The sequence below is a fragment of the Rhinolophus hipposideros genome (genome assembly GCF_964194185.1).
Source record: "Rhinolophus hipposideros genome assembly, chromosome: 2".
Taxonomy (NCBI): Eukaryota; Metazoa; Chordata; class Mammalia; order Chiroptera; family Rhinolophidae; genus Rhinolophus; species Rhinolophus hipposideros.
Window position 1 is genome coordinate 67,129,177 of NC_138048.1, and position 25,189 is coordinate 67,154,365.

The window sequence follows — 25,189 nt, forward strand, 5'->3', positions numbered from 1 at the left end:
TTTTTTTTTCAAGTCAGCAAACACAACCCATCCATGAGGTCATCCAAAACAAAGACCAGGGGGTTTAAAAGACGATAAATTTTTCAGTATTAAGTGGGTTTCTAGCATTTTTCTTTTTCCTCATTTTGAGAGCCAGTTGCCCTTTCCTACTTCTCTATGTTCCTGTGGAACCCAGTCTACCAAAACAACACACACAGGCCAGACAAGGATCTGCATAGGCTACAGAGCCATGACATCTCCAGGTGTCACTCACCGTCCGTATGTTCTTCAGAACTAGAAGATTACATGAAGGGGAAATACCGTAGTGCTCTCTTCAAAACTGGAAGACTCCGTGAAGGGGAAATACCTTCCAACTGATTTTTCTGAGAAAGAAAAGCAGAAAAAAATGAAAGTTGCCATGGGCAGCTAGATTGGCAGAGACAGTTTGGCTCCAAAATACTGCAATGAGAGGTTTACACAAGGGTCAGGATAACCACATCTTAGTTTCTGAACAAAAGAAAAAGTTGTCCTCATCTTGGTACCAGATGGAAGCCACCTATCGCTGCTCCCATAGGGCATGGGATTCACCCATCATGTAATAAAGGTCAGAGGTGTTGGTTGCATAAGCCTGATGCAAAAGGCTGAGCAAGCACAACAAGCTTTGAGGAGTGAATTAGAGCCAGCCCTCACCACAGCTATTTGACAAATTCTGCTCCTCTGAGATTTATGGAGTGCCTGCCAGATGCAAGGCAGTGTACCATGAATTAAAATTTTAAAGAAATTTTCAAAACCTCTATTACCTTTGATCGATAACCCCTGGGCAGGTAGAGTTACTCTTTTATCAAATGATGAGCTCGGGCCCAAAAACGTTCTGTGACTGATGAGGTAAAGAAGTCACTGAGCCTGGATGTCAGTTGCCCACTGTATGAGCCTGGGTGAGTCTTTCAACCACTTGGTCTTCAGGTCTTCAGCTATAAAGAGGAGGGTTGACCAATTGTTTCTGTCAAAGACACCTGATAGTTTACTTCTTATCCTCTGTAGCTAACATTTGTAGAGTATCTGACAGCATGAACTGGGTACCCATTTTACACATTTGCATATTTCTAACATTCTATGACTTATCAAGGCCCATACACTCAAAGCAATGCTGTACAAATCTTATATTGAATTATGTTTATATTAAATACGTTTGTATTAAATTATTTATGTATAAGAAATAAGGGAAAAGTGAGCAATACCTTCTTTCTTTCGCTCAACTGGCATTTCTTTAACCCAAACTGTGTCTCATCTTATTCCTTGCTTTTATTTCTAGAATATGAGCCTGAGCATCAAGACTTGCAGAGTCATTTTTTATTGTTGTTGTTGTTGTTTTTTTTGGTCTTAATGTAAAAAATAGTTGCAGAGAGAACACACAGTTTAGTTCATCCTAGGGTGCCTCAGAAAGTTATGCAAGCTTTCCACAAGTGGGAATCTAAAATTCACTCTTTTAAAAATCCATTGTAAATCAGGTGTCATTATATAAACAGGTTATATAATGACACCTGTTTACAATGTATTTTATAATATATATGTTATATATATATTATATATATAACATATATATAATATATAACATATATATCTTATATATTATAACATATGCAATATATATGTTATATATTATAAAATCCATATATTATATATAAATATATATTATGCATAATATTATATATATGTTAATGAAATCTGTTTACAATGGATTTTTTTAAAGGGTGAATTTATATATATAACATTATATTTGTATATATATGCAGCTGAAAACAATATATATTGTTCTCAGCTGCTAATATAAATTTCTGTAGTGGTTTACATTTGTAAATGATTTTATAATTATTTAGCTGGCTCTGTGATAACCTTCTAAATTAAAACTCAGCCTCAGTAATGGATGTTTTGACTTCACTTGCCAAGTCCACTAACAGGAAATGAGTGAAGACCTCTGGTTGGGAAAAGACCTTTCTGTGTGTTTCTAGCAAGTAAACTGTCATCACATTTAATTGAGATTTGAGAAATGGTAGCAAAACAGCAGTGAATGATGGTATTTGCAAATTAGTTGAAGCCAAATGAATTTTTGCCTGGAGTGTTCAGACTGAAAAAATAAATATGAAGAAAATCAATGTTAGAAGAAAGAATCTTTTTTGTTGCCCTGCTTATTTTCCATGTATTAAAATACACATATCTGATTCGGCTTGGAAGTCCCTGTCTTTTTTAATCCTTTAAGGGAATCTGTCAAATTTGAAATGAGATGTAGATATAAGATAAGATGTAGCAGAAACAATCTTTGAATTTACTGTACTGATCAAATTAATGGCCAACCTGTATCTTCCCCTACTCAGCCCCTAATATGTATTTCTTCTTTTCCAGGGAATCATTTCAAATGCTTCCAAAGGGGGGGGAAATGCTTTAAAATTTTCCTCACTTTCAACTGTGATATGGGGAAAACCATCAATACTCATTTCTGCCAGTAATTGACACTCAACGGTTATCAATGAGTCTATCCAGAGCTCTGTTCTCTGTTCATTCTTGTGCTATTATACAATGTAAGTATGTGAGGTCAGTGCAAAGTAACGATCTTTGAAAGAATGTTAGATAAAAAAGGCTTTATTTTAGACATAATCATCTCTAACATCTATGTCTAGCAATCTGAGTTATAGAACAGTTCTTTCTATCCTAAATGTAACATATGTTTAATTTAGATTTTTGGAGAGGTTATCATATATTTAATCTGAATCTCTTTTTAGAAAACATTTTATATTTTCAAGATAACACAGTATAGTTTGTTTTGGCTTAATAATTACTTGAAACCAGACAAACATTATTTATATAAAGCACTATGATTAAAAACTGTTTGTCTTTTTACACTTAGATATATGTAGAGGACATATACACATATAACACACATGTGTAAAGGTTAAATTTCTCTCTAATCGTTTTCTACTTCAGTAAGTTTTAGTAAATATTGAGCTTCAATAGTGGGATTAGTTTTTTCCTATGACTAATTTGTTCTTGACTCCAATGATAAATAAAGAGGAAAAAAGAAGATAATCCCTGTCACAAACGACAATTGATCCAACGTTATTTTTTTTAATTTTTTTCCAAGTTCTGTGGCTAGATTCTAGGAAGGAATACATGGATAGTTTTATGATGAAAATTTTCACTGTAATTCTATTAACCTGTTTCAGCTTTTACATGGGGTATTTATCTTTACAAAATCAAAATATTCTTTTCTTCAAAATTAGGTTTATTTACAATGCTGACATAAAATGTCCCCAAATTGTAGTGCAATTCTCAGCCATGGAGATTTAAGAAACATTCCTAAATTTGGGTGCTATATCAGGTATGTGGAATAGTTATTTCCCTTACCTTTAACAGAAACAGAAACAAAAAAAAAAAAAAAGGATTGCGGTGATGAAAAATGAAACAGAAATCCCATTTTTACATGTCAAAGTAATTTTACACCCTTTAAAATGGTCTAGGCTTTAAATGACCATAATTCTAACTCATGCCCATGTAAGAAAAGGGAAGCAAAACAGAAAGGAATCCTAAAAATCTCAGTGTAGTATATTCTACAGAAAGGAATCCTAAAAATCTCAGTGTAGTATATTCTTACTTTAAGTATTACCGCAGTTGTGTCCAATTCCAGCATGACTTCTAAGCACTTCTGCCTTACTCTTACCCTTATTCGTCTCTAATATGTTTCACATTGATTTTTTTTCTATTCTCTGCTGACTGCACAGTCTAAAAATGCTTTGACCTTGAAGTCAAGGTCAAGTTTGCATTCCTTGAGTAAACAAGAAAGAAAGATGGAGAAGAGGACGACTTAAAAGCAGAGCAAAATATGTCTCCAAAAAGAAAAAGGAAAACAATGTCTCTCTTCCGGGATTTCTTTTTCTTCTATATTTGGCATTAAAGGTGAGGAGCATTAATATAAGCTGCCAGTGAAAGGAGTGAAATTTTTTCCTCAAGTATTATTTGTAAAGGAACTAGTCTGGCATTAACTATTCCTATCACTTTGTAGAATAACAGATACGATAGAATGAAATTTCCAACCATACTATTATGCTCAGGTATTATGCTGGAAAAACAAACTACATGTAGCTCCAAGAAAAGTCTAAATAAATTAATGAGGAAAAATATGCTTAAAAAAGCCATTACTTTGAATAATCTTCTAGATTTGTTGTTGCAAGTTTCATAAAGACTTCATCTCCCTCTCAGGGCATAACTACAGTAATTTGACAGTTAACCACTTAAAAAAGATAGTATTTCTTGAAATGTTCATAATTTTCCACTTACAACAAAGGCAGGAAAATAACCATACTCATAAAAATATATTTCTTCTTTTCCTATTCTTGTCTGAAGCAAAGATTCCACACAACTAAAAGAAGGCATCAGTATGATGCCTTCTAATGTGAACATGGTTAATCAATGCAAAGTTAACTCTTTGCATTGAGTATCTGGGAGATCTGCTTTTTCATAAAGGCCCTCCACAGAAAAACCATGTCTCCTTATTGAGGCCTTTTAATTTAAAGATAGGTCTAGCACCTGAACATAAGACCTGAAACAATAAATTGAATAGAAGAAAACATAGGTACTAAACTTACTGACCTTGGGTTCAAAGAGGATTTTATGAATTTGACCACAAAGACAAGGGAAGTAAAAGCAAAAATAAATGAATGAGACTATATCAAACTAAAAAGCTTCTACACAGCAAAAAAGAACTATCAACGGGACATAGAGGCAGCCAACCAAAAGGGAGAAAATATTTGCAAACAACGCCTCCGATAAAGGACAAATATCCAAACTATGTAAAGAAACCATAGAACTCAAAAACAAACAAACAAACAAACAAACAAACAAACAAAAAGCAAAATAAACAATCCAGTTAAGAAAATGGGCAGAGGACCCGAACAGGCAATTCTCCTGAGAAGGCATACCAACAGCTAACAGATACATGAAAAGATGCTTAACTTCACTAGCTATTAGGGGAATGCAAATCAAAACCACAATGAGATTCCACCTCACACCTGTTAGAATGGCTATCATCAACAAGACAAATAGTAATGTGTTGGAGAGGTTATGGGGGAAAAGGAACGCTCATGCACTGTTAGTGGGAATGTAAATTGGTACAGCCTCTATGGAAGGCAGTGTGGAGCTTCCTCAAAAAATTAAGCATAGCATTACCATACGACCCAGCAATCACTTTTCTGGGTTATCTACTCCCCAAAAAACCTGAAAACATTTATCCATAAAGATATGTGCACCCCTATATTCATTGCAGTATTATTCACAATGGTCAAAACATAGAAACAACAGAAATGTTCTTCGCTAGGTGATTGGGTAAAGATGTGGTACATATGTACAGTGGAATGCTACTCATTAGTGGTTACAAGAAGGTAAGGGGGAAGGAGAGGTAGTAGAGGAGGGAAAGGGGTGTCAACTATATGGTGATAAAAAGAGAACTGACTCTGGGTGGTGAACACATAATGCAATATATAGGTGATGTGTTATGTAAATGTACACTTGAAACCTATATAATTGTACTAACCAGTGTCACCAAAAAAAATTTAATAAAAAAAAATGAAGTTAGGTCTATGCATAAGCCTTTTCACAGTGTCTTAATTATGATGTGATATGATGTGCTGTCATCCCAAAAGCAGTTTCAGTAACTGGTTTGCATTCACCTGCACTGCTAGTTTAACTTAAACATACATACCCCATCATACAATATGTCATAGGTCTCTATCCATTGAAAGCACATTTTCACTAAGATTAGAAATCTACATATGATTTTTGTGAATAATATTGGTACCAGCATCCATTTCCACTTCTTCCTTTTTTAAGCAAAATCCAATTTTGTCTAAATATTCACCTTTCCTCCTATAAGCATGGACCTCAACTCCAGCGTCCACCTCAATGGAATGTGGCTAATTCTTTTCTTTTCTTCTTTTCTTTTCTTTTCTTTTCTTTTCTTTTCTTTTCTTTTCTTTTCTTTTCTTTTCTTTTCTTTTCTTTTCTCTTCTCTTCTCTTCTCTTCTCTTCTCTTCTCTTCTCTTCTCTTCTCTTCTCTTCTCTTCTCTTCTCTTCTCTTTTCTTTTTTCTTTCGTGTCAGAAATTGATTCAGGAATGAGATGTGACCTAACTCTGGACAGGGAGATGTGAGGAATAACTCTTAGGAGGATTTTAGGAAAAGAAAGAGGCATGAAAAGAGACTCCTTTGTCATCTGGGTATTATTGCCCATGAACGTGCTGTTTAGAAGTCACACAGTCTTCTTACTAACAGTCTGAAGATGAAACAAACTCAAAGGGTAGCAGAGTGGAGAAAAGATATAAAAGAAAAGGAAAGAAAGAGAAGGGAAGGGAAGAGAAGGGGAGGGGAGAGGAAGAAAAGAAGAAAGAAAAGGGAGAAGAAGGACGGAAGGAAGGAAGGAAGGAAGGAAGGAAGGAAGGAAGGAAGGAAGGAAGGAAGGAAGGAAAGAAGGAAGGAAGGAAGGAGGACTCCATATCGCACAGGCATAGTATCAATCAGCCCTGAGGCCCACCCTACCTAGAACTTGGCTGTGTGAGACATTATTATTATTGTTATTTAAGACATTTGGTATCTGAGTTTCTTCTATTTGCAGGCAGTAACATGTTAATCAATTTCTGTTGGCTTCCTTCAATGGCTTCTACCTTCTGAGCTTATGCCTTTCAGAAGAAGAGAAATTCCAAAGCTAATGGTTTATTCTCTTATTTAATTTGAAACTTTCTGTCACAAACAGAGGGAACAAGATCAATTTACAGAAAGTAAAATAAGATGACTTAACAATATGGAAACATTAAGATCTGAAATGTGTCTTGGAGGAGTTGCTTGGCATTTCCTGGTAATGTTTCCAGCCAGTGTCAGGCTGCTGAGTAAAGATGTGAAAAACAGAGCATTCAAATGGCCATCATTTATGCAACATGAGCTCACACAGATTATGACCATTTTATTAGATTGGCATGCCAGAGAAAAAATGAAATCCCAATTTCTCTCCACAGCCTTTCTCAAACCTGCTGTCAGGTTTTCTTCCCCAGCACTCAGTGACATCCCTAGGCAGATTCCACAACTTTTTGCTAACTTTCAGGTACTATATAAAACTTTTCAGGAACTAAAAAAGTCCAATCCAATCAAAGACCAAAACTTGAATCTCTCCTCCAATTCAAAGCTTTTCTCCTCCTTCTCCCCAGCACCGGTCTATCTGCGGACCCTTGCTTCATTGTCAAATGCCCAGGTGTAGGACAAATGTTCAAAATATCAGGAACCCCCACAGACAGAATTTCCTGATGTTTGTAAAACATTCTCTGGCTAATGTCTTGCAAGACCCTTAACTCCTGCTCCTGGAAAGTTCTTAGGATTCCTTTACCCCAGCAAGCATCCCTCTTGTGTGAGCTCCTCTCAGGATAACTTGTGCTTTCTTCCACAGCATCACTCATCCGACAGGAAAAGGAAAACACCTGTCACTGCTATGTTCTCAAATTGCAGGCACAGTTGCCCTCTGGCCTCACTCTGCTATTCTGCACATCTTCAGCCCTTCTCATGCCTTCTGCTTTCTCCTGAAAAGAATCAGGCACCAGTCCTTATGGTGCCCAAACTGAAGAGCTTATGGCCAATAGCTATTAATCACATATGGCTGTGAGCACTTGAAATCTGGCTGATCCAAATAATCAAGATCTCAAAGACTTAATACAAAAAAAAAAAATTAAAAACTAAATAAATGATAATGTGGCTCACATGGCATTTCCATTGGTTGACTCTGCTCTAGAGCCTTGCAACTCAAAGTGTGCTCCAAACCAGCAGCATTGGTACCAGAAATAAAGAAATAAAGACACTTGGGTTTATGGTATGCTCAGAATGGGCATTTTAATGAAATCTCTAGGTAAAGCTCTGATCTAGAGCTGAGCTACTGAATCTGCGGTCTCGGCACGCCATGCTGATCCTTAAACAGTCTGTTATCAATTTGTGGAAAATACGTATAGAAATTAAAAGTAGTGTTTAGAAATTTTATAGCACTGACGTTACTATACAGGATATGTGATCGATGAAGACTTTTTTATTTTGTTTTTCTAGAAATGCAGTTTTACTACATTTTATCCAAGTATCAGTCCATTGTGAAGCATTGCTCTAGAGAACACATTTCAAACTCTCCCAAGAAATTTCTCACACTTTGTAAGACAGCATCTCCCCTGTTAGCAAGCATCTCTCTCCTTACTATCTTTTCTTCAAAAGTGTTTCCTGCAGTTTCCTCCCTTAACTTAAGATGAGTCACATAGCTGCTTACCCTCCCATGCCACTGTGCTCTCTATTCTCCTTTGAGGAATTATCCTCTAATAATTATCCCCAGACTGTTAAATGGGTTCTCTGAAGTAACAATATAGTTGACAATTGGGTCACATCTTAGCTCATCCTACCAGGAACATATCTAATGCCTCAGCTGTCACTGAAACAATTGTCACTAGTTTTCTTCAGTTTTAGACTTAGGTCCAAATTTCAAAGCAAAAGGAAAATTCCCATTCCACATCCTATCAAGGCCAAGACTCCCAAATTCTCTGAGGAACTTATTTTGGGCTTTGGCAATTTCTGTTTATTTATGTGTTTATTTATTTTTCCTGTCGAAACACTCTTCCAATTTCCGCAAATTGGTTGAAGTCGTCATGGCAACCAATCTCACTTCGAAAGTTTTAGTTATTTCTGAAATATTATATCCCATGTTTCTTCTAAAGTTTAAGGAAAATCTTGTAGGCATGCCCTAAATAGTCTATTAAGATACGCTACACCTAACTTTGTGCAGATTACATGTTCCTGGCAAATGTGCATTTTAGACCTCTTTTTGGTCAATTTAATGTCCACAAACAGTTCACCATTTAAAGCAATCTTATGGCTTATTTTGTAAAACAAAGACTCCTTTATTCAATGAAGAATCACTTCCAAATTTTCCATTTTAACCACATAAACACAGATTTCCACATATCAAATTTATTTTAAGAAAAATGGGCCTGAGTTTTCATTTATATCCATTTTAATATTTTATTAATAATTTTAGTATTTAGTGGAAACCACATTTTTTGGGGGGAAAAAAAGAAGCACTGAAATTTCCATAATTTCCTTACGGCTCTTTTAGAACTTTGCTTCGTACCATGGCACTTTCAATAGATCCATAAGTATCAGGTCGGTGCAAAAGTAATTGCAGTTTAAAAGGTTGAAAATAATTGCAAGAACCACAATAGCTTTTGCACCAACCTAATATAAGCAATTCAATTCAATTTTTAAAAATTCAATGGATATTTATTTAGTATTTAATATATAGTAGGCACTCTACTACACCCTAAGGGTACAAAAAGGAATGGCATATGATGCTTCCCTCGTGGAACAGAATCTGGTAGATAAGACGGACTCCTACACAGATAATACAACACAATGTCACAGGCCATAAGACAGCGTTATGTGCAGGTGTTGGTGAGAGTAGAAGGGAGGGACCTTAGCTCTTGAGGAGATTCAGGTAAGACTTCCTGAGGAAAATGACATCTGAACTAGAAATAGATGGAGTCACAATAGGTTTTTCAGGTTAAAAAAAAATAGTTTTGAAAAGCATTCAGGGCAGAGAGTACAGAGAGTACTGCATGACACCCACAAGGCATAAAAGAGAGCCCAAAAGCTCCAAAGCTAAGTGAGATAAACTGAGGCTGGTGAGCACAGGGAAACCCAGGAGTGTGAAGGGGACTTAACAGGTGTCATAGGCCATGAAAGTGCCTCAAACTCTTAACATTGTAGCTGTCAGTTTGTTTCTTTTCTGGTCTAATTTTGTGATGATTTCCATAGACGATCTTTAACATCAACCCTTGTTGAGTTCAAGGTTACATTTAACAATCAAGGAGACAGTTAGTGTCAATTAAACAAGCAGTCAATAAAAGATAGAGGCAGGAATATTTTCTAGGTTCGTTCATGGATAATGGTAATCCCCTTAACATTTTTCTTTTCTTTTTTTTGGTATTTAGCATTTTAAAGATCCTTTCTCAAGTAGTGTTTCATTTTCTAGAGCAACTTTGTGACATATATAGAGCAGATATCATTCTTTCTTTTACAGATTAGGAAACTGAAACCAAGAGAGATCATCATACCAGTAGTAAGTGGCAGAAGAAGAAAGTGGGACCAAGGCTGTAAGCCACAAATTCTTTGCTCTTTTCCTTCACCAGGAGATGTTATATATGCTAATGAAATTCCTTGCCAAGTTTAAGAATGCTCATTGATAATGAATACTATACGTAACACTAACCTAGGGCAAAGGTACAGTTTTTTGTAAGTTTGTCTAAACTATGTTTGCCACAATTCCTATGTAGATGATGCCATTGATGATAGGTCAAAACTAATAATTTATTGAGCACCAGGGACTGACTGACTTAAAACATGTTTTTCTTTCCATTGTAAGCATTTTAATCTATACATTTCCCCCTAAGAACCACTGTAGCTGCATCTCACAAAATTTGGTATGTTGGGTTTTTTATTATTAGGTCAAAATATTGTTTGATTTCTCTTGTGAGTATGTCTTTGACCCATGGGTTATTTGGAAGTGTTTTATTTAATTCCAAATATGTGAAAGTTCCCTTGATATCATGTTCTAATTTAGTTATACTGGTCAGGAAAGCATATTATGTATGCTTTTAGTCATTTTAGTCAAATTGATTGAGATTTACATTAAGGTACAGCATATGATCTAGGTAAATATACCGTGAGTACTTGAAAGCAATGTGTATTCTGCAATTATTGAGTGTAGTGTTCTATAAATAGGGATTAGGTTCATGAGGTTGATGATGTTGTTCGCATCTTTTGTATTTATATTTTCATTGAATTTATTTATGTCAGCTTGTTCTAACAATCACTGAGAGAAGACTTCTAAAGTAGCTAACTGAAATAATAGATTTGTCTATTTTCCCCATATAGTTCTGTTATATTTTTACTCCACACATTTTTCAGTTCTCTGGTTATGTGCCTACATGTTTAAGATGTTTACACCTTACTGATGAATTGACTCTTTTGTCATTTACGAGTACTCTTTTTACCTGTGGTAATGCTCCTCACCTGAAAGTCCATTTTCTCTGGCATTAATGTAGCCACAGCAGCTTTCTTATGCTTTTAGTATAGATTCTCTTTTACCATCCTTTTATTTTCAGTCGATGCTATTGCACTTAAACGGAATTTGTTGATTTCCAGGTTCCACTCAGAATGTAGAGTTGGAAAAGTATTGCTCCTAATCTTACTACAATGACAACATTAACAGCACCAAAGGACACATTTATCCTTTCCAATGCTACACAGTCACTCCCAGGTATCTGGTTTCTTTTCCCTTCACCTGGAAGCACTTCCTTTATCATTTCTTATAGCTTAGTTCTTCTGGTGACTAACTCTGAAACTTTCTGCTTTATGAAAATATCTTGCAATACAGGTCTGCTAAAGATGAATTATCTTACATGAGTATTTTGTTTATGTGAAAATGTTTTAATTGCACCTTCATTTTTGTATTATATCAGTGGGTTGAAACAATGAAAATTTATTATTTTACAGTTCAGAAGTTTAACATGGGTCTCACTGAGCTAGAGTCAATGTATCAGCAGGGCTGTGTTCTTTCAGAAGCTCTAGGAGAGTATTTCTTTGCCTTTTCAAGCTTTGAGAGGCTGCCTGCTTTTCTTGGCTCAAGACCATCTTCAAAGCCAGATATGTGCATCTCTCTGATCCTTATTCCATAGCTATATACCCCTCTGATCACAGCAGGAAAAATTATCTGCTTTTAAGGATTTTGATTATATTTGATTATATATGATTTATTTAGCCCACACAGATAATTCAGAATAACCTCCCCCATCTCAAAATGTGTAACATTTATCACATCTGCAAAGTCTGTTGTGTCATATTAGGTAACATAGTCACAGGTTCTGAGGATTAGGGTATGAGCATTTTGGTGTGTGGGGGTGGGAGTGGGGGGCATGATTCTGCCTACCACATTTTTTAACCTAAACATAAAATTCTGTATTTACAGACTTTTTTCCCTCTTTCAACACTTTTCACAGGTTATTTCATTGCATTCAGGCCTCCACCATTATGATAAAAAAGTAGCTATCATTTATATCATTGTTGCCTAGTACTAATATTTTTCCTCTTTAACTATTTTTTTAGCACTATGAATATGATATGCCTAGGTGTAGTTTTATTTGTAACTATCTTATTAAGATTTATTCAGCTTCTTGGATTTATAAATTGATATATCCCTTGAAATTGGGGATTTTTTTTGGGGGGGGCATGATTTCTTCAAATATTTTTCTACTCAATTCTCTTTTGCTTCCTTCTCTGAATTTCAAATCCACATATATTAGACCAGTCAATCAATATTGAGACCAGTCACTGAGACTACCACTCTACTTGGCTCCACCTCCCCTGCACAGTGTCAAGAAAGAACACCCAGGGAGAAAGCTGGGCCCATGCTGGGGCTAATTTCCCAAGGCTTGCAGTCCTCCACTATTTCTTAGTGCCTTGACAAAGTTCTCTCATGCATTTTGTTCAGTTTTATAGTTGTTTTTGGCAGGAGAGCTAGACTGGTAAAAATTACTGCATCAACAAATAGAAATAGAAGTTGCCAAGATTAGTTTTCAAAGAATAATTTGCACCCTGATTTTTGGGTCAGCATAGGAACTCTTTTCTCTTACATTGTTACCTTTGGTTCAGTTCACCCAAGCAATCTCGCCATTTTGTACCACTGACAGGAAATGTTTCAGATAAGTGCAGGTTGAGTTATTAGACTAAATATAGGAATTTCATGACAATAACACATGCAATTTTTGCATAAATTTATCCAACTCTACTATCAAAATTATTGCTCTTCTTTGTGTTCCAAGACAAAAGATATTTTTCACTAAAAATCTCATAAACAAATTTAGACACAGTCAAATTGTTGGCTCATCTCATCTACAATTTGTGTTTTATGCTGCCAACCTAGCAAAATACCGTTTATTTCTCACTTTAACCAAAAAGACAAATAAATAAAATGCAGTGCTCACCTTTCGGAGAGCTTACGTAAAGATTGTATGATAAAAATCAACAATACAAAGTGGATTCATCTAATTTACTGAATACTATGCTCCTCTCCCCAGCTAAATACTGTGACCTTTGACTCAACTTGAAATGGGTGAGCATTTTTCCCAAAGGATAATTTTAGGGGCCCAGGTACAAACATGACTGGGTTTGTTTCTGCCTCAGCCAAAGAATAGTCTTTGGAAACAAATCTTAGGTTGGATACTGGTTTCATTATGCAATATAACCTGTAATGCAGATGTCTTGAGCTTCCACTTTCAAGTCAACCATTGGCCTAAACACAACTCTCATGTATATGGTACAGTGTAGTTGAAATTCAGTGATATCTGCATTATGCCTGGCACACACTAGGTGCTTTTTAAGGGTTAGCTCATCCTCTTATGCTTTACCCTGCCCTTTTCATACTCCTACCGCCTTCAGGGTCACAAAGCCCTAGAAGACATGATTAGAAGAGTGATTTCCAATCTGTTGAGTCTTTGCATTCCTCTTAAGTAGTTCTTGGGCCACTGGCATTGAGAAATGACAGAGTATAGAGGTGCTGTTTAAACCTTTTACCTTTTATATAGTGTGGTAGTATAAATTTCCTTTGAAAAACAGGTTCCAGTCTTGTTGTTTTTCTTTGGAGGGGAGAGGGAAGGTGAACAGATTTAGAGAAATAATAAGTCCTACATCCTTTCCTCACTATTCCCACTTCTCTTTAGAAGTAAATACTTGCAGGAAATTTAGACGTAAGGGAAAATAACCCTCCTTCTTTTTTCCTCTCTTACAATCTTTCTAACCTCTGCTTCCTGCATGGGTAAGTGAGTTCACAAAATCCTTCTGCTACATAGATGATTTCCAAAGTCTTCACTTGGCTTCATTTGGGGTAAATGAGGGAGTACAAGTTACTGCAAGAAGAGAAAGATAACACATCAGGCTATATTACCCAGCACGCACAATAAATCCAACGTAATTATATAGCCTGTTCTGACTTTAAAGGTATCCATAGACATCGTTTTGAATGAACTCTATTGCCAAAATGACTGTGAAAAAAATATAGGAAGCATTATTGTCTCCATTGAACAAATGGGAAAACTTACATTTAGTGGGATCAACTACATAAATAAAAGAGAAAACAGAAAAGGAAGGCTGCCTTTCTCTCTCACAAATGATATTATATCTTTGGCATAGGCACCAAACATATTCCAATCAATTTAAGCATTATTGATGATAATGCTAGAAATAAGTGTGTCCAAGAAGTATTTTTATGGTTATTTTAAATATTTATCATTAGGCTTCAGTAAGTACAGATTATTCACTTAGTCTTTGTAGAATGAGAATTATTCACAAGTCTGACCTTTAAATTCTTACTTAAAACAATTGACTACCTTTCAATAGTATTTGTTAACACTTCTGTTGAGCTATTTTTCTTTTACTTTCCCTTGTAACTCATAATTCATTAAGAAAAGCAAATTTAAAACAAAATCCATAATTTACCAAAACAGGTAAAGAGTAAAAATTATATTGTTCAAGATGACAATAATCAAATAACCAACAAACCTCTGTTAATTTTTAGAGAATGTTGACAGACTAAGAGGAAATGCTGTACTTGGCATGAAGAGGGGTGACTAAAATGATTTATGTTCAGACAAGATACATAACTGAAGTTTTGGTCCAAGTTTATTGTAATTTGGTATCTTTTTAATTAGGTAATTTTAAGTTTATAGTTTTGAGTCATCAGGAGAAAAAAAATGCAACATAATCTGTTTAGAGCCAAGGCATGCTGCTGACACATTCAAAAAGTCCTAAACCTTTATAAATAAACACTGTCTGTGTTTATTTCAAAACATCTGAGAACAAGGGAAATACAGTGACTCTGAATGTGGAGCTGTTTGTGCTGATTCATCATTATCTGTGGATCCCTTCTGAGACACAATGGAGTGTGTTCAGTACCTGCCAAATATACAGATATGAATAATTCTGGAAGGAGAATCACATTATAAAAATTATTTTTTTTCCTACCTCAAACACTGCCAAAAATCTGGAAAAATAAATTTTTTTCTAGAACTAAGTACAGTGGCTTTTACTTTCAGTACTCATGTAATTTTTTTCAAACAGAAAAGTTATGTAAATTTAATCTGGAATCTTGTTTCATTTCTCTTACATTTAGAGAGGAAAGTTTAAAAAAAAAACTTGCCAAAATTTTATAAATTCGGTTTATAAGACTATTTCTCTCTACCTCATAGAAACAAATTCAGTGGTTTTCACCACATACAAGTAAATGAGGTGATGATTTTGAATTCATGGACCAAATGGCTGAAGAAGAGGGAAAACAGAAAACATTTTTCTGTTAATTATGTATTATTTCCTAGATTATTAACCCTTACACTGCACTAATTGATTTCAAGTTGTTTTTCAAACTGTGCCAAACTGCACAACAACAAAAAAAGTTGATATTTTGACTATTTTATGTATATGTACTTGAATTCCGCAGTAAAGAGAAAAATTTTTTGAGCTCGTGGGGTAAACTCAAATGCTGCAATCAGCAGAGGTAAATATTTATTTGGATCTATCCGAATATTTCAGCAAAGGAGTTAAAGTTGCAAAGTTTGTCAATCTATAATTAGTAACTTAAAATATTTTAAAATTTAAGCATTTGTGTACAGTCTCACAAATATTTTTAGTGTTACCTCTCAGTGGTCAATCAAATATTATATTCAAGTACAGGACTAAGTAGAAAATATTCCTCCATACACCCTCAAATTTTTCCGCTTAACTAAGCTCAAGGATTATGCACTACTCTCTGGGCTTGAGACTTGAAAGCAGTTTGTTGACTCTTTCATTTTCTTCATTCAATCCAGTCTTTCCACAAACACTCATTATCAGTTAATATGTGATAGGTACCATATCAGGCGCTGGGAATGGAGAATGGGATATAGTCATTATCATCAAGATTGTTATTATCTAGCATACAGAGACAGACACATCAAGAAATAAGTAAAGTGCATATGATAAATGTACAAAACACAATGGGGGCCCAAAGGAGAGGCATTTTTGTTAGTACAATTATGGACTTCAAATAGAGTAGGCTGGGGTTTTAGTCTCAATTATTTTCTAAAAGAATCATTTTTTATCACATTCTTAAAAAATGATTTGAGTTAGAAATAATTTTAAAATATGACAATCTGTAACAAGCTTAGATTATTTTAGTGCTAACTCATAAACTAAAATCAGATTACTTATTATTATTATTTTATGCAAATCCCCAATCCTCTATAAAATCAGGTGATGGCTATCCACATGCCATATGGGCTTCTATATAGATATGTTAGAAGTCACTTGTGACTTAAGATGTGAGCATTTTATTATAGTAAATTATCCTTTAATAAGATACTATTAAATACAAAATTATATCCTCTGTTAACCTCTTGTTAAAGTGGTGACTGAAAAACTCCTCAATGATCTTAAGGAGTATAACTGTTACATTTGAGAATATCTTTAAAAATCACAACAAAATGTGACTAAAATTTAATTGAAAAACATAAAATTTCTACATATCAGGCCAATCCAACGACCCAACTAAAAAGTCTCAACTAAGGCTACTTCCTCTTTGAAACAGATAGTTGAAAACTGGAAAAATAATCAGTGTAAATATTGAGGCAAATATTTTTACTTTAACTATGCAATTCAAATCTTGACTGAATTTACAGGTAAACTGGTCTTGTTTTCAATAAGAGAAATGAGCTAATTTCAAGTATGTTAAGGAGAATGGTCCATGATGTCCAAGAAGAAAAAATATCTGAGCCTTGCACAAGAATCTGAAGAGACCCGTGGTGTCACTGGGTCAGATGTGGCCCTAAAGGACTTAGGAGAGAACAATGACCAGGACACAGTACTTAAAGATTACCACTTTGCCTGAAAGGAGAGTTGGTTGAGGTAAGGGGCCATACTATTTATGAGCAGAAGCTAATGGTTTGGCTGGACTGTCAGTGACCTTAAAGAAAGAAGATTGAAGGGCTGGTGATAAGGAGGTTTTATCTCCCCATCAGATAAACGTTACCACTGAATATGTAATCTGTGTAGCACCCCAGAGCAATTCCTACATTTCATCTTTGCTGCCAAATACAACTCCACTGTTCTCTGAAAATTCAGGTCTATTGTCCCAAGCAACAGTGAAAACCCTTGCCCCTTGTTTCTTTCTTTCTTTCCTTTTTTTTTTTTTTTTTTTTTAGCTATTTAACTAGTGACAGAAGAACCAGAAGGAGAAGGAGGCCAGGAGGGAATTTCATCTTTCATGTGAATGGAGTCTTAATGCTGTCTCCTTGAGGCAGCATTCTCTATTAGGGTAAAAAGACCATTAAAATAAAGAACCCTGGTGTCACAGGGTTGGAAAAAATAATTAGAAATGGATTATTAGGTTTATCAGCAAATACATCACTCATTGCTATATCCCTTGTTCCCAGATTTGTCCTTTCTAGCTATGGAAGGAAAGCACCCATATTACTACCATCTTGGGTCTAGTCCAAGAGCAAGCTAGGCAGCTCAGTCAAAGGAATGACAGAAAATGACTAAGACTTGGGCAATGGAAAATGCAGCCAAGCCCCCCACTTCTGCGTCTTTTCTGTGCCCTGTATTCCCATGCCACCATGTTTTTCTATTATGGTCACACTGCAGTGCAGTAGTCTGCTCCCCATCTTATAACAGCAAAAATAACCCAATGGAGACACAGAGGAAGCCAAGGAGCCTCAGTCTCTCTGCCAAGAGGATTCTGGGGATAAAGTCAAGAAGAAAAGGACAGTGGAGGTAGAAGCCCACATGGCATGCGGATAGCCTCCACCCACCTGACTTTCTAGAGGGAGAGAGAATTAGGGGATTCAGTATTAAGTTCCCAGATTGGAGACAATAAAGTAGAGAAAAAATGGACAGCAGTGGGGGTGGGGGATTGACAGAAAACCCTGTAGAGAAACATCCTGTCCTAGAACCCAGATGATTCAAAGTATCCAGGGGCTAGAGCATCTGCATGTGTACAATGGAAAGAAACCATGGTCCAAACGAAAACCCAGCCCTCACCCTGTGCTGAGTGCCTGAGGAACTCCATCAGGACCATTTCACGCGGTACATCCTCAGATCCCACACCACCTACAGAGAAGTAGCAGCAGAGAAGTAACTCTGGCCTCTGCTGCTGACTCTATGTTGGACAGTTTTAATATATATCTCTCTGCTCTAGCTTTTCATGTTCCCTGTGCTGAAATGCTGTTCCCCCAAGTATCCACGTGACTCATTCCTTCACTTGCTTGAGTCTCTGCTCAAATGTCACATTCCCAGGAAATTCTGCCCTGACTATTCTACTTAAAATTGCGAAGCCCCTGCCCCCCTCAAAAAACACGCACTTTGCACTCTTGATCCCCCTTACTCTAGTCCACTTTGTTTCCATAGTCCTTATCACATTCTAACATACTGCAGAGTTTACAGTATGTTAGAATTATCTTGTTTATTTTCTGTCATCCTCCTCTAGAAAGTAATCCCTAGCTGCTTTTTTCACTGATGTATTCTTAGTTCTTATAACTGCACCTGGGACACAGTAAATGCTCACTAAAGAATTGTTGAACTATTTAATGAGTAAATGAAGGATGTGATAGACTGTCAGCTCTAAAGTTAGAAGGACCAATATGCTTCATCTTTGTATTCTTTGCAATTGGTGCTGTACTTACACACATACTACACTCTCAATAAATGTTTGTTAAATGAATGAATGTGTAAAATTGTAATCCCAATTTGAAATCGCTGACTTTCTATTCCAGATTGGAATGAGATTCACTCGGGATAGGTAGTGAATGGAAGGAAAGAGGATATGATATAATAACAATAATAGTAGTATTCATAGTAGTAGTAACAAAAACAGTCAGTTGTAATGTCTGTCAAGCACATTGTTTGTTAGACTAAGTCTGGTCCTCACAATTACCATGCAAGGGAAGTATTATTATCTTTGTCCTCCAGATGAAAGTGTTAGGGCTCAGAATGTTTTAACAACTGTCTAACATCACAGAGATGGTAAAAACACCTGGGATTCAAAACTGGAACCGATTGGACTAACCCTAAAACCCAGGCACCATCCTGCATAACGCCCATTGTGCTCAGGTACAGAAACTAAACAGTGTTTTCCCTCCCATCACAGGTGTGCTGATACGGGAGAAATAACAATGCAGGACGTTTGATGACCCGGTGCTAAAGGACATTCGTGCCTTTGAAACATGAGGTAGCCTCATGTGAACACACTGCTGTTCTCAAAGATAAAGCAAACTAAACACTGAATTGAGAATTGAGGGGAGTTGAACGCCATGAGGCAATTCAAGAAAAGCTTCTCACAGGGAAGAGGTGTGTACGAAGTATTCAACAGGATGTATTCAACAGGAAGGGAAAAGGTAGCCTATCACCAAAGGCCTATCACCAAGAAAACAGATGGAGCCCCACGGGCAACAATGTAAGCTAAAATGCAGTCTTTGTACTACATATTAATTTATGCATCCACCTACCATATATAGTGCAATTTCTAAGTTCAAGGTGCTTTTCTGAGCATTGAACATACAGCAGAATGGTCAGAAAATCCCTGCCCTCATAGAGCTTCCATTCAATCAGGGAGGCAAACAAAATCAAATTTAGGTGAAATATGTAGCGTATGAGATAGGGTTCATGCTAAGTAGGAAAACAAAGAAGAGTAAAAAAGAGGTTGGGAGTATTAGGGGTTGTAATTTAACAGTATGCTATTTTAATACTATTTGAAGCTATCAAAGAAATTGGTATATTTAAGACAAAATTGCCAGATTTTTGTAAAACAGTTCAACCTTGATCTCTGTTTGGCTGAATATGATTTTCTCATTCTTCAATTGAAATGGGCATTTCAAGAGAGTAACACACTTATTGTCTCTGTACTTGAGGCTCTCTGCTGATTGCTCTGAACAGAGAATAATAGCAGAACTTCAGACAATTTCCAGACTGGTGAGAACCTTGGAAAAGGAGATTTAAAAAACGTTACGCCCCACGGAGTCCTCACAGTTGGTGAAGAATAGCAGGACCTCCTCAGGCCAGCTAAAACTCTAGCCTGACCACTTCGGGTCATTGCGGTCGCAGTGCTCAGACCTTGGTTAGGAAAAGAAGAAAAGAAGTGGAATAAAACGCAGATCTTGAGCAAAGAGCTTCATCCTACTGGATAGGTCATTTCTGGAGAATTACATGATTAAGGAACTTGGGAGAGCAGAGTAGTCAATGTATCAGGACTTCAGAAAAACATCTTGTGGAGGGCTTTAAAATTACTGAGGAGCTTAATAAAAATTGACATCTATATGGACACTGTCTCATGATTGAAAAGCCAGCTGAAAGACTCAAAAGCCTGTAAACAAATGAAAATAAGTGGCTTGCAGTTCATACTGGGAGGAGTTCTCAGGGCTGGCATCTGAAGAGCTCTGAAGATTTAGCATGAGAGCTCGATGACTAAGCTATTGCATTGAGATAAATAGATTGGGAATGAAACATGCAAATGAACTAACCTTGCAGGAACTGTTGGAAAAGTAGGGAACCTTATACCACAGAGTTGTTTATGTTCAGATTTACAAAAAAGCTGCTTCTGAACATCTGCTTTGCAGAATATAAAGTGGTGTCATGTCAGCTGGAAAGCCAGGAAGAAACCACACTCATGATTGGTTCAGGAGGAATAGCTGATGCAAGAGGGGACAGGAAAAGCCCTAAGTTAGATCAGGTAAACTGATGATTAAACATAAAACAATCTACAAACACTTAAAAGATATAAACACCAACTAAAGAATAAAATTATTTATCCTAATACCGTAGAACAGAGTAATAGGAGAGAATTAAAGAAAAGATAACCACAGCCAAATGTTTTCTTTTAAAATTTGTGAATTGGATTGGTCATTTAGACTAAGAAACGATCCCGTTATACTTCATATTACTATTTCAAGACCCTACTCAAATGTCACCATGTTCTTGGCTTTCTTTCAGTCCTCTCCAACACCATCAAAGCAGAGTTAATTACTCCCTGAATTATCTTTCCATGACATTTAAGAAATTCTTATAACACCAACCACAACTGCATTTTAGCTATGTTTTGATCTTTGTTAGGAGATCTTAAGGACTGGGTTTATATCTTATATTTTGTACTTCTAACACTAGAATATTGACCGGTATATTAAATGTTTAATGCATTGAATGACACCCTTACACATTCACTTCAGATTTAATTACTAACGTTATCATTTGCTACCTTTGACAAGGCCACACTGTTAAAAAGAAAATGTGAAAGTATCCTACGTACTGATATGAAAAGATTTCCAATGTATCCATTTTTCAATAGAAAAAGCAAAGTGCCAAACGGTGTGTAAGTGTATAGCTTGTTACTTTATGTGCAGAATGAGAGGAAAAACAGGATATATTCACATTTGCTATTATTTTCACAAATGAAATCTGGAAGGATACTTAAAAAGCTAATTACTGATTAAGGAGGATGGAGGAAGGAGATAGTATAATGGGGACAGTGGTAAAAGCAAAATTTTTCACTGTGTACATTTTTATATTGCTTTGGTTTCTTAAACATTCATTATATATCACCTGTTCAAAACATTTAAAGTTTTTTAAACTAATCATATGGAGAGTTAAAGCAACAACAAAAAGCCTACATAGGAAACCACAGTTAATTGAGTTAAGCAGAAAGATATTGCTATGGATTGGTTTGTTTGTATTAACAAATGAACTCAGTTCCAGTTATGGATGAAGTTGTTGAAGAAATTAAAGGGAACTTTTATTCCTTCATGCAAGTCATGATAATCATGACTTTCTTTTGAAAAGCTCAAAAGAAAAGCTCACTGGATAAAGGTGACTGCTTCACTCCATTTCTGCTAATTGCACTACTAACAGTAGATGCCCTAAGGATCCTCCATCTGTCACATTGAACCCAAGACAATTCCTTAACATATTGTTAGAAAATCAATATTTTAAATAATGAGATTTGGTCTGATTTGAAGTAGAGCTGGATGTTAAAATAGATTTTTTGTGAAGTGTTTTTTTGTTTTGATTTTTAAACTTTTATTTATTTTAAGTGTGTTTTTCCATGACTCATCAGCTCCAAGTCAATCTAGTTGTGGAGGGTATAGCTCACAGCGGCCCATGTGGGGATAAAAACGGCAACCTTGTTGTTAAGAGCGCCACACTCTAACCAACTGAGCTAACTGGCCGCCTGTGAAGTTTTTATTTGTCTTACCTAATTAGTGATTGTTTCCCTGACTGAATACTTTTAAGCAAAAAGTATCATATTAAAATATATATATATGTATATATATTAAAATATATACATATACATATTAAAATATATACATATTAAAAATATACATATATATCTTGAGCGGTACATATGAAAGTATAATTTTCAAGAATTTATCAAACATAACTAACACAAATATAAAATAAGAATGTGTTAAAGAGTTATTCAACTCATTAATGAGAGAGAACCAGCTGAACAGTAAAGATGGTTCAAAGAAGATGTAAAGAACAGGGGTTATATAGGCATGGGAGAAAAAATTATTTGGATAAGAAGGGGTTAGATACAGAATTGTAATATCTTCTACAGAACAAAATCATAACCTTTGGGATTATCATTTCTACCAGGCAGAAATTATTTGCATCTCTACCAGATAGAAAGCTATCAATGAACATGAAACTTTATAGAAAATGCATTTATAATCAATAATGAAGTAATTGAATAATGAAACACAGGTATATTTTCCAGAATAATTTTATAATCTTTGGGAAGACCTGTTAAACAATGCTCTGATATGACATTAAAAGGGCCCTCCATCCTCTCTGTGCCTTACTTCCAAGTTAGCTAATGTTTCTTAACACCTGTTACTGAAAGTAAAAGTTAGTGAAAGAATTGTGTGAGCGAAAGCTCTATTCTCATCCAAGACATAATCTCAAGGATCACTAAATGAAACTGTTTGGCTAATTTTTGTAATAACAGTCTAGGAAAATTTTTAGAAACACATTAAATGAGCAATTTATAATTAACATTTTCATGGTGGAAACCCATGGGCCAAATCCAGAATAAGAACAACCCTGTTTATCTTTGTTCAAGACACTACTAATTTTTTAACATCTTTTTTTTTGTTTGTTTTATGTAATATCACAAGGAATTTTAAGTTGGAAAGTTTACAACTGGCATAAAGAGTGTTATGTGTCCTCATAGGAATTTCAGAGATGCTCTGTTTATATAGGATATGTGCCTTAAAAACAAACAAAAAAAAATGAAAGAAAGAAAAAGCAAAAGCAGCTGGCTATTCAAATATTTTGCGTATAATGGCCAGATAAGTTGGAAAGGAAGAAAATGTTGTTAAGAGAAACACATGTAATTTGAATTATTTGAAATCCTTACAGCTACTATAGAAAAGAAACCTGGCCCAAAAAGAAGTGTCTCCAATACTTCTTACTATTTTCTTACTTATCCATTAAAAGCTGAAGCACTTTAATCCTACACTGCTACTGTCATGTATTTGTTTTTTTCTTTCTGGGGCTGGCTGCTAGCAGTGGGGAGTGCAAGGGAGGGAGCTTTGGGAAGGTGGGGGGAGGTGGCCAAGCTCCATGGCTTTGTTTTCTGCCTGGCAGTGAGGGCTGTTACACTTCAGTTGTCTGAGACCGTCTGTATCCAGTCTTTGCCCCAAGGTCCCTGCCCCGATAGCTGATAGCTGCGTTCAGCCACATTGCATGCTTATTCCCTCAGACATGGAAACAACCAAACTGTCCTTTGATAGATGATTGGATAAAGAAGATGTGGTACATATATACAATGGAATATTACTTAGCCATAAGAAAATATGAAATACTGCCATTTGCAACAACATGAATGTATCTTGAGATATGCTAAGCAAAATAAGTCACAGAAAAAGTCAATGACTTAACTCATATGTGGGATATAAAAAGCATCAAACATAAGACAAACAAACAAAGAAACAAAAACTCATAGACACAGACAACAGTTTAGAGGTCACCAGAGAGTAAGGGGGGAGGGGGTGGTAGAAGAGGGGAAAGGTGGTCAACTATATGGTGATGGAAGGAGAACTGACTGGGTGGTGAACAGACAATGCAATATATAGATGACGTATTATAGAATTATATACTTGAAGCCTATATCATTTTACTAATCAATGTCACCCCAATAAATTGAAAGAAAAAGCTGAGGTATTATTTGGGAAAAAAATAGGAACTAGGAAAAAAGACAACTTAACATCTTCAAAGTAACGTCATCATCCTTTATTCTTCTCTGAGCCTGAGGCAGATTTTTTTCTTTGTTCTCTTCTCAACTGAAGCCTTAATAAAGCCTGGGGAGGAGAGACTTTATTTTCCCATGAAGATAAGGCTATTAATTAACTAGATTTGCCGAATAAGACTGGGAAAGTAAAGTATTAAGTAGCGGTCAAACTCAAATGCTGCAAAGTCATAAGCGGGACACCAATGCCGAGAACTTTCAATGTTAGAACTACCTTTCATGCTTTAACTTATCTGTGAGTCAACAGCCAAGATTCTTTTAACAACTGATTGCTTGCAATCAAAACCTAGGCTTTGGGGTCTCCTTACGGTATATGGTAACACACTACGTTTTTATTTATTTATTAATTCTTGAAAAAAATCTCAGTATCTGGTCTTGATTTAAAAAACACACAAACCAGCAAAAACATAAAAATACATAAACCTGTCTTAAGAGAGACTACAAAGGACCTAGGAAGGCTACATAATAATTCTGGGAAAGAGGGATTTCCCCTTTTGCACTGATCTGACTGGATGGAGAAATACTCGGAGGAGGTAAACAGTGGTTTGGGTTAAAGTGAAAATAGAAAAGAAAACCTCTCCAAGAGAACTTCTATTCACAGAAGCAGATGGGGCTGAAAGCTGCCTCTGGCAGATTCCCATTCTCAAAAGAGGCAGCCAGGAGCTCAAAAGCTATCAAGGAAGTCCACAAAAGAGGCAGGAAAGGCAAGTCTTAGTAGGGAACTGGGGAGGAGAAAGTGTAGAAATTCATTAGAAAGGAAAATATGAAACATA

At 35.8% G+C, this 25,189-nt stretch overlaps 1 long non-coding RNA gene across 5 annotated transcripts in view; it reads right to left on the minus strand.

Moving 5' to 3' along the window:
- LOC308488816 overlaps positions 1 to 25,189 on the minus strand; it is a 375,646-nt gene that overhangs the window by 194,600 nt on the left and 155,857 nt on the right. For all 5 annotated transcript variants that reach the window (XR_013991971.1, XR_013991972.1, XR_013991973.1 and 2 more), the window contains one exon: positions 254 to 362. This is a non-coding gene — a long non-coding RNA (uncharacterized lncRNA). The remainder of the gene's footprint in view (positions 1 to 253; positions 363 to 25,189) is intronic.